Raw genomic sequence first — 14,536 nt, forward strand, 5'->3', positions numbered from 1 at the left:
TCTTGGTCGTATCAAAGGAACGAATCAGGTCTGAGAGGTCTTGGTTATTAGAAATGTCTAATCCTTGATGTCTGAACACAGAAGACAACATAGCTCTATAACCCCTAATCGTCTGGGTAGAAAGCTTCTTATTCTCACGAAGAAAAAGAAGGAAGTTAGCTAACTGAGCTATAGAGGTCTTAGAAGACAAAATTCCTTCTTCTTTGCACCAAGCTCTGAATTGGATCCACTTAGCTTGGTACACTCGATCAGAGGATTCTCTTCTGGGTCTAGCAATAGCCCTTGAAGCTCTCTTTGAAAATCCTCCCTTTCAGAGGAGATGCTCGACAGTCTGAAGGCGACTAGTCGAAGAGCAGACAAGTTGTGATGGAACCTCAGAAAGTGGGGCTGTCTGAGTAGATCCTTCCTTAACGGTAACTCTCTCGGAAAGTCCGTCGACAGCAGTAGTAGGTCCGGAAACCATTCCCTGGCCGGCCAAAAGGGGGCTATCAGAGTCATCCTTTGTCTTGGTCGTATCAAAGGAACGAATCAGGTCTGAGAGGTCTTGGTTATTAGAAATGTCTAATCCTTGATGTCTGAACACAGAAGACAACATAGCTCTATAACCCCTAATCGTCTGGGTAGAAAGCTTCTTATTCTCACGAAGAAAAAGAAGGAAGTTAGCTAACTGAGCTATAGAGGTCTTAGAAGACAAAATTCCTTCTTCTTTGCACCAAGCTCTGAATTGGACCCACTTAGCTTGGTACACTCGATCAGAGGATTCTCTTCTGGGTCTAGCAATAGCCCTTGAAGCTCTCTTTGAAAATCCTCCCTTTCAGAGGAGATGCTCGACAGTCTGAAGGCGACTAGTCGAAGAGCGGACAAGTTGTGATGGAACCTCAGAAAGTGGGGCTGTCTGAGTAGATCCTTCCTTAACGGTAACTCTCTCGGAAAGTCCGTCGACAGCAGTAGTAGGTCCGGAAACCATTCCCTGGCCGGCCAAAAGGGGGCTATCAGAGTCATCCTGACGTTCTGATGACCTCTGAACTTTGCCAGAACTAATCTTAGCATTTTGAAAGGCAGAAAGGCATAAAGATCCAGATTTGACCAGTCCAGAAGCATGGCATCCACTGTAAACGCCTCCTCATCTGGAACTAGGGAGCAATACAGTGGTAGATGAGCTGTCTTGTTTGTGGCGAAGAGATCCAACTGAGGACATCCCCAAATCCCCCAAAGCTTCTTGCATATTTGAGGATGTATCCTCCACTCTGTGGAGAGGACTTGCCCTCTCCTGCTGAGAATGTCCGCCTTTACATTCTTTGAGCCTTGAATAAATCTTGTGCTCAAGACAACCTTGTTCTCTTTCGCCCAAATGAGTAGGTCTCTCGCTGCCTCGCACAGAGAGAACGAGTGTGTCCCCCTCTGTTTTTTGATGTAAGAGAGAGCCGTGGTGTTGCCTGCTTGAACCAGCACTACTTTCCCTCTTACCTCTGTCTTGAAGTGCATTAGAGCCAAATGAATCGCCTTCAACTCTTTTAGATTTATGTGCCAGCTTCTCTGATGAATCTGCCAAAGTCCCGACACTTCCTTTCTCCCCAGAGTAGCTCCCCACCCTTTGTCCGATGAGTCTGACAAGAGAGTAAGGTTGGGGCTCAAATGGCTTAGAGACAAGCCTTCCTCTAGCCTTCCTTCTGATTTCCACCAAAGGAGGTCCTGCTTGATTCCTTCCGAGATGGGGAACACGAAGGAGTCTGGGAACTTCTTCCTTTGCCAATTCTGTTTCAAGTAAAATTGAAGTGGTCTCATGTTGAGCCTGCCCATACTTATAAATTGTTCTATTGAGGCCAAGGTTCCTAAAAGGCTCATCCACTGATTCGCCGAGCAAGTTTGTCTGACGAGAAATTCGTCTATTTTGTTCAGGCAAGAGTCGATCCTTTGGAGAGACGGAAAAGCCTGAAAAAGAACTGAATTCAGTCTCACTCCTAAATAAACTATCTCCTGAGAAGGAGTGAGACACGACTTTTCCTTGTTTACTAACAAACCTAGGCTGTCCGTCAGCCTTAAAGTCTATTGTAGGTCCTCCACACACTTCTGTCTGGAACTTGCCCTGAGAAGCCAATCGTCTAGATACATGGAGATTCGTATCCCGTCCAGATGAAGCCACTTTGCTACTGACGATAGAACTCTGGTGAACACTTGTGGAGCTGTCGACAGGCCGAAGCAGAGGGCCCTGAACTGATAAATGCGGCCCTGGAACACGAATCTCAGGAATCTTCTCGATTCCAAATGATTCGGAATATGAAAATAGGCGTCCTGAAGGTCTATGGAAACCATCCAATCTCCAGGATGAAGCGCTGCTAATACCGACTGGGTTGTTTCCATAGAAAACTTCGTCTTCAGGACAAAGACGTTCAGGGCACTGACGTCCAACACCGGTCTCCAACCCCTCGTGGCCTTCTTTACCAGGAAAAGGCGATTGTAAAATCCTGGTTCCTGCGGAGAGTCCACTAACTCTATGGCCCTCTTTGCCAGTAAGGCGAGAACTTCTTGATGGAGGGCGGCAAATTTTTCGGAGTTCTCCGAGTAAGCTGACAAATTCACAGGAAATTCTGTGAGAGGGGGGTGCTTGATGAACGGAATGGTGTATCCTTCCTTTAGGACCTGGACCGTCCAAGGATCCGCTCCGAGATGAAACCAGGTCTGCCAGAAAAGGTGTAATCTGGCTCCTACTGCTGTGTGGAGGACTACGGGCCTACTTCTTGATGGATGGAAGAGGGAGTGGTTTTAGACGAGGCTCTACCTCTCCCACGAAACCTGGAGAAAGATCGAACAGGAGCTCTCCCTCGAAATGGTTTAGGAGCTTCCGTGGAGGGAGCACTCCGAGAAGCAGAGAGAACCGGAGCTATCTTCCTGGACTTCTTCACTGACTGTGATAAAAGATCCTGGGTCACTTTCTGTGTTAAAGATTGAGCGATCTCGCTCACAATATCTTGCGGAAAAAGGCGCTTCTTGTCCAAAGGAGAGAAGAGCAAGGCAGACTTCTGGTTCGATAAGACCCCTTTCGACAAGAAGGAGCACCAAATCTGTCTCTTCTTCAACACTCCAGAGGCGAAAATGGCGGCGAGCTCCAAAGCTCCATCACAGATGCCTTTATCGATACAATCCAGTACCGAGGCAAAATCCTTCAACTGCTCCTCCGAAAGTCCAAATGACTTGACTTTCCTGGCCAGCGAAGCAATGGCCCAATCCAGGAAGCTAACAACTTCAAAAACACGGAAAACACTCTTGCAAAGATGATCCAGTTCATTTGCCGAAAAGAAATCTTAGCAGTATTAAGGACTGATCTACGAGAAGAGTCCACGAGACTAGAAAAGTCTCCCTGAGCGGAGGCAGTCACACCCAGGGAAAAAACTTCTCCAGTGTCATACCAGACACGGCTCCTTGACGAAGTCTCGAAGGGGGAAGACAGAAAACATTTTTCCCCTGTTCCCTCTTCTCCAAAAGCCAAGCGTTAACTTTCTTGATAGCTTTCTTAGCCGAAATCGAGAGGACGAGACGCGTGAACGAGGACGAGGAGTCAGGCTTACTGTCCTTTTTCCATTGCGAACTAGGAGAAACTGGAACGGAAGGCGCAAAAGAATCCTCAAAGTTGTCAACAAAGGATCGTAAAAGGAGCTTATATCCCGACAAATGCTTGTCTTTTTCTGTAAGTACTTCTCCTTCTTCCTCCAAATCCGAAGCTTCCTTCGACGAAACTCGCGAACATTCCATCGGAAGAGGAATCCTGTTCGGCGAAGTCAAACCCCACCCTTGATGCGGCCCGAGGAGGGTGCGAGAAAGCAGGAGAAGACGTCTGAGCCTGTACTGAGACGAATCCGGGCGGCTGAGGTGGCGGCTGCGTTGGCAGCTGAGCTGGCGGCTGAGGTGGCGCTCGAGCGAGAGCCTGACGTGGCGCCATAGACGGAGTCAGGAAAGGAGTCCGACCAGGCGCCTGAAGCGGCGTCTGAAGAGGAGTCACATGGAGAGTGAGCCTGAAGAGGCGACTGAAAAGGAGCCTGCGAAGAGGACTGCACAGTAGTCTGCGGAAGATGTAAGGCGGTTGGGAGCGCATTCAGGGACGAAAGAGACTTGCCAAAAAGCTCCAAAATACTGCCTAACTTGGCATTCATCTGTTCAAACACCGAAGGTTGAAGATCCACCGACGTAGAAGGCGCGGGAGGAGTAGAAGGATGATCCACAAACACCTCTGGAGCCGCAGGAGTTATCGCTTGAGGAGGCTCTGGAGAAGGCTCCGAAGGAGTGTGCGTGTTCGGCTTCTCCACTTCTATGAGAGAAGGGCGATAAATCGAAACCGCTGGAGAAAAGGCTTCAGGCTCCTCCCAAAAACTACAAGAAGGTTCGGCAGCCGCCACCTTCTTGGGAACCGCAGCAGGCGAAACATCGCGAGACCTTCTCAGCGGTCTAGAAGTCTTATTACGCCAACCTCTATAAGAGGAAACATCTGAACTAGAGTCGCTTGACGAAAAACACTTCCTCGCAACACCTTTCCAATGGTGAGCGACAGCATCCTGGGATACGGCTACAGGACTGCTTGAGGGGGCGGCTGCTCGGGAGCAGATCCCGCTCGCCTCCCTTCGGTTTTCGGGATGCCTCCTCCCAGGATCTGGGGAGTTTGACAGGGGCCTAGACCTAGGAGAACGAACGGGCCAAACAGCCACCTCCTCCACTACACTTGCACTAAGTAACTTACCACACTTAACTACCACTTCTTGCACTGTCTCACCCATTTTCTGCATAGTGGTGAGGAAAGAGACAAATTTCGAGTCCATATCGGCTCGTAATACTGACACGGGATCGGGATCGGGAGATACAGAGTCGAGGGCAGGAGAAACCACTACGGGGTTAATAGGAACAGGATTAACAGAATTCAGAGGAATATCCTGGCTACTCACTGACTTAGAAGATCTCTGTGAAGCCTTTCTGATTCTATCTTTTTCTAACTTTCTCATATACTTTCCCAATGCCTTCCACTCCTGAGATGTTAAGAAACTTACATTCTTCACACGTATTTTCAAAAGAACATTCACGTCCCCTACAACTAACACAAGTAGAATGAGGATCAAGTAAAGCTTTAAGAAGTCTAGTCTTACACCCACTACTACACGTGAAAAATTCAAAATAATTCCTAAAAAGGACAACAATATCAAAACCAAAATAACTATAGCGCTAGCAAAAAGATCAGTAAACTCAAGGTACATCACCAAAAGGAGAAAACCAAGATGATCAAATCCAAATTCCAACCAGCAGAGGAACCGTGTTATCGGTTCCGACGGCAGGAAACTTCTGATTTACTGTTGGAATGGTTCCCGGTACCCGGTAGAGGGCGGGAGTAGAGGGATCACCTGTCAAACCATTAGTGCTACCGCGAATTTCAAATTCTGCCGTGACGTCAGGAGACGACAGCTATATGTAACCACCGGGTAAGTTATATAAGTGAAATTGAAAATTTTCAAATTTTTATAATCAATAAATTATTTCTCCAAAGTGAAACACAGCAAAAGAATATGAAATGAAAAGAAAAGAATCAGACGGTGAAATAAGACAATACATGCTGTTGAAAATTCCAAAAACTCAGAGGACACTTTTTGATATGCATTCTGTTGTGAAACAAAGTAATCAACAAATATTATATAAATGTAAAGTCAATCCCAGGTGTTCATGGAGACAGGTACCACAACCCCCTGTGAATCGCTAAAATCTACAATACTAGACACTCCTCTAAAATGCTTATAACTGTCTATTTCCATAGTTCAAACACCATACTTAAACTATAACAACCCAACTAGCGCTTTACTCACTTCTAATTGAAAATCAAAGTTTAGTGTCTATCAAAATAAGACTGGCATATGTGAAGACAATATGCTTGCGATACCACAAAGGCTATTCTACTAAGTAAACTTGCTCTTATGGACATCTGAGACTTTATAAAAAAAAAAAAAAATTCCATTACTTGAGACCAGCAGAATGAGATATGTAACATTTAACAATTACCAGAATCTGTTCTGAACAACTCCTCTCAGAACACCATAAAAGATCCTCATGCTCTAAAGTTAAAATATGGATTTGTTGCGCTCTCATAGCTAATATCAGTAACAAGTTAAAAGCAAGTACACCACTGTGATCTTAATTATAATGTTAAATATAAGGTCATTAATTAAATACTGGAGTTTAGTTTAATATTTTTCATAGCTGCCAATATTTTTCCAATGTTATAAATCCCTTATGATAAATGTAAAATGAGAGAGAGAGAGAGAGAGAGAGAGAGAGAGAGAGAGAGAGAGAGAGAGAGCTTACCTTACAGACCTTACATCTTGTTCGGGTTGCCCCAGGTCCCTCAGTGTGAGGCACCTCTAATGTCTACCAGAGAGTCCAGTGTACATCTTCCGGTATATTTTGCATCTTCCAATCTTGGATGGTCTGGGATGCAGCTTAGATATTTGTCGAGCGTATTCTTAAACACATCTACGCTCACTCCTGATATATTCTCCTCTGATGAGCTGGCAACGCATTGAATAGACGCTGCATTATCGATGCTGGTGCGTAGTGGATTAATGTCCAGTGTGCTTTCGTTATTTTTCCTGGTATAGTTTTGGGCACTATTAATCTACCTCTGCTTGCTCTTTCTGATATTTTTAGCTCCATGATGTTTTCGGCTATTCCTTCTATCTGTTTCCATGCCTGAATTATCATGTAGCATTTTCTTCTCCTTTCTAGACTATATAATTTTAAGGATTGTAGTCTTTCCCAGTAGTCAAGATCCTAACTTCTTCTATTCTAGCTGTAAAGGACCTTTGTACACTCCCTATTTGATAGTGTGGGTGCCATATCATATTGCAATATTCAAGTGGACTACGAACATATGTTTTATAAAGCATAATCATGTGTTCAGCTTTTCTTGTTTTGAAGTGCTGTAACAACATTCCAATTTTTGCTTTACATTTTGCCAATCGAATTGGTATTTGATCATTGCATAACATGTTCCTATTCATCATCACACCAAGGTCTTTAACTGCTTCCTTATTTGTGATTGTCTCGCTATTAGGTCCCCTACATGCATATTAGCTTTCCTCCTCTGTCTCCATAATTTATTGATTCAAATTGATCAAAGTTAAATATCATCCTATTTACGTCTGCCCAATCATATACTTTGTTAAGGTCTCTTTGTAGCGAGTTCCTATCTTCATCACAAGCAATTTCTCTACTTATTCTTGTGTCATCGGCGAAACTACTCACTACTGAGTCCTTAACATTACTGTCTATGTCTGCAATCATAATAACAAACATTAATGTAGCTAACACCGTACCTTGTGGCACACCGGATATTACCTTATCTTCATCCGATTTCTCATTGTTTGCAATAACTATCTGTTTTCTGTTGTGTAAAAATTCTTTTAACCATCTTCCTACTTTATCCACTATATTATGTTTTCTAATTTTCTTCGCTAATATATTATGATCTACCTTGTCAAAAGCTTTTGCAAAGTCTAGATAAACCACATCTGTTTCCTTTCCGCTTTTCATATTTTTGTATATGTTCTCACGGTGGACTAACAGTTGGGTTTGTGTACTTTTTCCGGGTACGAAACCATGTTGTCCTATATTAAACAAATTATTTTTTATTAAATGTTTCAAAATATTTTTCATTACCCTTTCATACACTTTCATAATATGTGATGTTAGACTCACAAGCCTATAATTACTTGCCTCCAGTCTTGATCCACTTTTGAAAGTAGGGGTAATATATGCTAACTTGTGCTCATCATAAATCTTGCCTGTATCTACACTTTGTCTTAATAATATTGCAAGTGGCTTTGCGAGAGAATGAACTACTTTCTTTAACAAAATAGCAGGGACACCATCAGGTCCTGCTGCAGCTCCATTATTCATTTCCTTAATAGCCTGTACAATACCAGCTTCATTAATATCTATGTCTGCTAAATATTCACTATTTTCATCCCTTACTTCTATATCATTATCTTCATTATCAATTCTAGGGGTGAATTCTCTCTTATATCGTTCTGCCAATATGTTGCATATTTCCTTTTTTTCATTCATTAATCTCCCTTCAATTCTTAGAGGGCCTATTTCTATTCTTCTTTTATTCATCTTTTATGCATACGAGTATAATAGTTTGGGGTTTTGCTTGATATTTACTAGGGTTTTTCTTCCAAGTCCTGTTTTTCATTTTCTTTTGATTGTATAATCTTTTGTTCTGCATTTTCTATCTTACTTTTTAGTTCCATCACTTTCCATGCATTTTTTTCTTTTGCAAGACCTTTTTCCACTTTCTGATTTTCTGGAACAAGATCCTTCTGTTTCTTGGTATGCATAACTGATGTTTACTTTTCTTCTTCGGTATATATTTATCCAATATTTTCTCTAATATTTTATATTAAATTTCTGTATTTACCTTCATATCATCACTTACGAAAATGTTATCCCAATCTTTGTTTAATTCTTCATTTATTTCTGACCATTTTATATTTTTACTGTAGAAGTTGTATTTTCCATATCCTTCCCACCTTTTCATTTCTTGCTTATTTCTGTTTTCACTTACTTTGGAATGGACTGTTAATTCTATGACATTATGGTCTGAAATACTCGCATTATAAACTATTATTTCTTTAACATAATTCACCTTGTTCAAAAATACTAGGTCTAAAGTATTTTCCTTTCTTGTTGGCAGGTGATTTATTTGTTGAATGTTGTATTCTAGTAGCATATCTAATAGCTTTCCGAATTGCCTCTCACCTTCTGCACTACTATTACTCTCTTTTTTATATGTATAAATACAACCACAATCTCCTATTTGTTCTTTCCAGTCTACGAAAGGAAAGTTAAAGTCTCTGGATAGGAGAATAGTCCAGTCCTTGTGATTTCTACATGTATCATCCAATTTTTCTATTATTTTGTCAAACTCTTTAGTATTACGGGGTCTATATATTACTATGTTCATTAATTTTTCAGATTCAAATTCTACTGCTATTAGTTCACATTCTGAGTTACTATATTTCTCATATATTTTTCCTTGTTTTTTGTCTTTCCCATATATTGCGGTTCCCCCTTGATTCCTATTTTTTCTATCTGATCAATAAGTTTGGAACCCTTTTATTTGATCATCATTCCCAGTCTCTTGGGAATACCAGGTTTCACTTATATTCATTATATCTATCTTCTTTTCAATATGGGTTAGTTCTTCTAAGTACTCTATTTTTCTTTTTGAGTTACTCGTAACTAGACCCTGCGCATTCATCACTATGATGGTTTGCGTGTTCTCTCCTTCAGTTAATATGGGTAATAATAAGGATTTTCCCACGTCTCTTTCCTGTTCTGGTATGTTGTTCTTTTCTTCATTTCCAGAAATTCTGACATTAAAAAATCCAACTTTTCCATAATATTTGATCTTCCTTCATTATAATTATTCATTTTGTGTCTGAATCTGCAATTTTCTCCGTATCTGCAATATCCTCTTGCATCGTAAATACAGTATTTATCTCTTGAGCTGTATCTTGGAACTGATGCTTGGAAATTTTTTGCTGACACTCCATATCGCGGTGAAGGCTTGCTTTTTCCCTTCACCTCATATTCTTTGTTCCTCTCTCTATTGGTTTCTTTCTTATTTTGGATTTTATTATTTGATTTATTATTTATTTGATTTTGATTCATGGCTATAGGGTGCATATATTTACATTTTTTGTCGAACTTACATCCTTTTCCTTCTTTTAAGTTTTTGCATATTTTTGGATGTAGATCTCTGCAATCATCCTCATAGCCGTCTAGGTATGCACATTTACCATAGATTTCATAGTTGTGACATACCTTGGGATGTTTGTAGTAACATCTTTCTCCGAATCTGCAATTCCCTCTTTTCAAAAGGTTGCAGACTTTGTCTTTCTTGTCTATTTTTTCCTCTTTCCCATCAGTGTGCAGATCTGGGTAGAGCCTCTTCGGGATTTTCTTTTGTGTTGAATTCTTGTAATTTATTTCTTCGTATGTATGCTGCATGATTGCCTCATATGTAGTATCAATGAGTATCTCTGCATCCATACTTTTATCTTGTTCTTTGTTTTCCTTATTTTTTTCAGTCATTTTAGTTTTGTTTACTTCTCTTCGGTTTTCCTCTTCTTCTTCTTCTTCTTCCTCCTCTTCTTCATCCTCAACTATTTGTACATTAAGTCTTGATTTTATAACTTTCTCTATCCATGATAGACATGTTGAGAAAAATATTCTGGTATCCTTACTAACATCTTGCATTACTTCAGCACATTGAGGATGTGTCGGAATGTTGCATGCAGAACATTTTCTGATCAGGTTTTGTGGATTAACTATTCTAAACCACACCTTACTCAGTTTGCATGCTATTGGCATTCTTTTTCCTATTGCATCAATTAGAATATTCACAATGTTCACCTTATTCATTTTCTTTGACAGAATATGTTGATTGATGTAAATTTTCTTTCTGAGTCTCTTGACCACTTGGATTTTATTTGGAACTTCTTCAATTATTTTCAAGATGTTTTCTGTTGATTTGTTCCAGTTTGAAGGATCATATCCTTCTAATATGTCTATGAATGCTTTTGTATCTTTTTGGTTAGGGCTGTTGCTGATCTCATAGATGAGAAATGCCAGCTCCCTTCCTGCTACCTCATTGTATTGCGAATCTGCTAAACACGCTAAATTTCGCCATTTTTTTCCACAGTTGGAACTTACTGCCATCTTGATCTGATTTACAGTATTTCACTTGATAAACTAACTTAGTAGATGCTTTATCCTACTATTTTCACACTAGTCTTTTCACCGACAGTTCACGAACACTTCTAGATATTTTTCAAATTCTAGACGTATGTTAAACGCGTGATATCTGTTGAATAATCAGACTGTGTGCGGGAACGTCTCACCAAGCAAAATAGCACTGAGAGAGAGAGAGAGAGAGAGAGAGAGAGAGAGAGAGAGAGAGAGAGAGAGAGAGAGATTCTGGCTCCTACAAGATGAAGATTGTACACATTAGAACATACCTCTTCATCTTTCAACTTCTTCTTCTTTTTCTTTGGCTTTTCATCTCCTTCTTCCTCCTCCTCCTCGTCTGTTTCATCCTCTTCATTTTCCTCTGAAAAGATCATAACACAAATAAGGAAGTGGCGGAGATGTGTTATCAGGTGGCCAGTGAGTACTAAACTGAGATCTCAAAATACTTAGATGGTTTGGACATATGTTGAGCAGGAGTGGGGAGCAATTAGTCAGAAAAGTGGCAAGTATGGAGGTAATTAGACTAAGACCAATCAAGAGAGCCCAGATAAACATGGAAAAGGGGCATAGATGATGACCTAGATCATATGGGAATTAATATAGAAAAATGTTAATCATAAAATATGTAAATACATAATGAAAAAGATCTATTTTTTCCATAGTTACCTCTCCTTTATATAGCTTTTACATCTGTACCAGTGGTAGTTCCATAGATTGAAGCAAAAAATGAAAAAACACTTTTCTATGATATCCATTTCCTATCCAACTACTTCCCCCCACCTCCCACCAGGGGAACGATAGGCAGAAACAACCAAAGCCAGTCAGTCTACTTCCATCAACTAAATGTGGAGAGGTAGGGAGGGGAACTGATATACAGAGCTACTGGTTAACGACAGGGGTTCCGTTCCTGGGGACCTGACGCTAACCGAAAGCCATCGCTAACTGAAATCCTAAAGTCTATAGGCGCCACAATCCACCTTACAGTGGCCTAGACTTGTTAACAATTGTTCCTCACTGGACGAGTGGGTTACATGCTTGCCTACTGTTCCAGCAGTTGCGAGTTCAATTTCCTGCTCTGCCAATGTGGAATCAAAGGAATTTATTTCTGGTGATTATAAATTCATATCTCGATGGTCTGGTTACTCTAAGATATACTTAACTTTTAACGATGCCTTAGACAGTGTCACGACCAGATATTTTTCCCCTAATATGTAATAACTTTAACACTTAGTGGACAGGTAAAAAAATAAATAGTATGCAGCTCCGCAGGACGGGTAAACTTTGAGGTTGGCCAATTTATGAGAAAAAAAAAACACATTCAAGGAGAAGAAGATATGCAAATGCACATGGTGAAAGAAAAACAAATTAACAAATTTTCCCTACCTTTTATGAAAAGTTGAAAATGACCATTTACAACTCGTTTTGGGCCCTCTTTTTAAGACAATCTTAAATTTTACCAACTTATATGTTTTTTCTAATAATTAATTTTATTTCATTTTGTAAAATTATTTACAGCTCACACAATATCAAAACATATAAGAAATAAAATCATTAACAAATTCTTAGCATATTTGTTGCAAAATATTTACGTAAATTTACTGAGAACGAAGATTCAGTAACTTTATTTTATTTGTACACGTTTTTTGTAATATTTCTTTGCACTTTTCTTTGCAAAATTACATTTACAACTGACATACTATCGTAAAAGACAAGAACAAAAACCAACAGCGACCCCATGGTATATTTATGAGCAAATTTACAAAAAGACGTCATGCGAGACAAGAGAGCAGTACATTCTCCCTTGAAGTCAGCAGCAGAACTGAACCTGAGATACCAGATTTGTGGTTTTAGCCAGATTAAAAGTTTCCATTAGTGAACTCATGGGCTATAGAAGTATACTGGCACCTCTTTCCTGCCTGATTCTTTCCAAATCGATGGTGCTTAATATTGCTTCTCTACAGGATAAATCCGTCCACCACCCCAAACCTGTTATTACTACTCCTGAGAAGTTATCCATCCATTAAGGCCCCCCTTAAGGATTAATGAAAATGTTGAATTTCATTATCCTAATAATTTACTATGGACTGCATGGTAGTTCTACGAGAGTTTGATGTCAGATTCAATGAACTTACTTGTAAATCTTGGCCTAGTATCTGAGAGAGAGAGAGAGAGAGAGAGAGAGAGAGAGAGAGAGAGAGAGAGAGAGAGAGTCACCTTTTTCAGACTGGTAACATTTCCTCCATTTCTTTATTTGTCATATCTTCTAGTTAAAAAAAGTTAAGAAAAGCAAAAGAGAATGATAAAAGTATTGTTAGTAACATTATAATCGTTGCTTGAACACTACAGCCATAGACAACTTAACGATGACAGTTTTTTTGCTACAACAACCGGACCAAAAATCACAAATTCTTAGTAATTGTATTTTTCCTAGCTATACTTACCCCTAACTACTATCGTAAAAGAAACCTGGATTATAAATCCAGTACTGACCAGAAAAAACCAGTTATTCCTCCACACCCAGGCCAGGTAATGCCCCGGGGGTCGGAGACCACACGCCCTTTGACCTGAACTCCAGTCCTTTCCATGCCCCTAAGGCCTCTGCCCTAAGATACATGGGGATGGTAGGGAGGGCCTAAAAACTCCGTAGTTCGGGGTAAGTATAGCTAGGAAAAATACAAATTACCAAGAATTTGTGATTTGTTCCGATTCTGTATACTTACCCCAAACTACTATCATAGGAGACTTACTCCTTAGGAGGTGGGAGTATCTAGGAAAGGAGAGGCCTGGTAGAAGACTTGGAGGGCGCCACCCATGGGGACCCAGCCCTGCTTGTTGGGAGACGAAGGGATGGGCCAGAAGGGGGGCGCCCATCCGCCCCTGGCCCCGAGGGGAAGGAGGAATAACTCACACTTGTGTCATGTAATGCAATGGTTTGTACTCCGAAGGTTACAAGTCCCCTTGGGCTTACCTGTAGAGTTGTAGGATCCTGAGAAGTACACCAAAGGCCCAGGAAGGGAGGAAGGGAGGAGGGGGGGAAAGGATGGTTGGTAATGCACTTCAATCACTCCACCACTCATACCTCCTCAAGCACCTATCCATGGTGGGGCTAGACCCTCTGCTGACCTGTCACCACCAGACCGATCTCAGAGGAGTCGAGAGACCTTCTGGTGCAGTCTTTAAGGTAAAGGGCTGTAAAGGTCGACTGCCAGCTCCCCTCCCCGGCTTGTAGAACCTAACTGACTGCCAAGTTCTTCAAGAACGACAGTGACGTACTGATATCCCTGAATTCGTGGGGTTTGGCCCCCAGCGGGGGAGGAAGTCCCGCTCCCTCATAGGCTCTCTTGAGGGTGTCACTCAGCCAGAAAGAGATGGTATCCCTCGAGACCACCTTCACTCGGCCCATGGTAACGAAGAAGTTCTGAATCCCTGGTCTATACCGCTCCATCCTACTCAAGTACTTCCTCATAGCTCAGACCAGGCATAAGAGGAGGTCCCTGGGGTCCTCCAACTTCGGTAAGGCCGGGATTGAGAATTCCACGAAGCTATCATCCGCCACCGAGGGGTTCTGGGTCTTAGCTACAAAGGAGGACACAAACCTAAAGGTGAGCTCTTTCCACCCTTTTGAGTGCGAGACACGTACAAGAGACCAAGGAGCTCTCCCACCTGCTTGGAGGAGGCCAAGGCCAGCAGAAAGACTGTTTTGAGAGTAAGATCTGTCCAGATGTCCTTGAGAGGCTCAAACGGAGGCTTC

At 41.3% G+C, this 14,536-nt stretch overlaps 1 protein-coding gene across 1 annotated transcript in view; it reads right to left on the reverse strand.

The window, feature by feature from the left end:
- The window catches only part of LOC135216065 (kinesin-like protein KIF3A), a 112,511-nt gene that overhangs the window by 77,879 nt on the left and 20,096 nt on the right, over positions 1-14,536 (reverse strand). Inside the window, exon 2 of the mRNA XM_064251056.1 lies at positions 11,055-11,146. The gene's annotated coding sequence lies outside the window, so the exon portion shown is untranslated. The remainder of the gene's footprint in view (positions 1-11,054; positions 11,147-14,536) is intronic.

This window comes from Macrobrachium nipponense, chromosome 6 (assembly GCF_015104395.2).
Source record: "Macrobrachium nipponense isolate FS-2020 chromosome 6, ASM1510439v2, whole genome shotgun sequence".
Classification (NCBI taxonomy): domain Eukaryota; kingdom Metazoa; phylum Arthropoda; class Malacostraca; order Decapoda; family Palaemonidae; genus Macrobrachium; species Macrobrachium nipponense.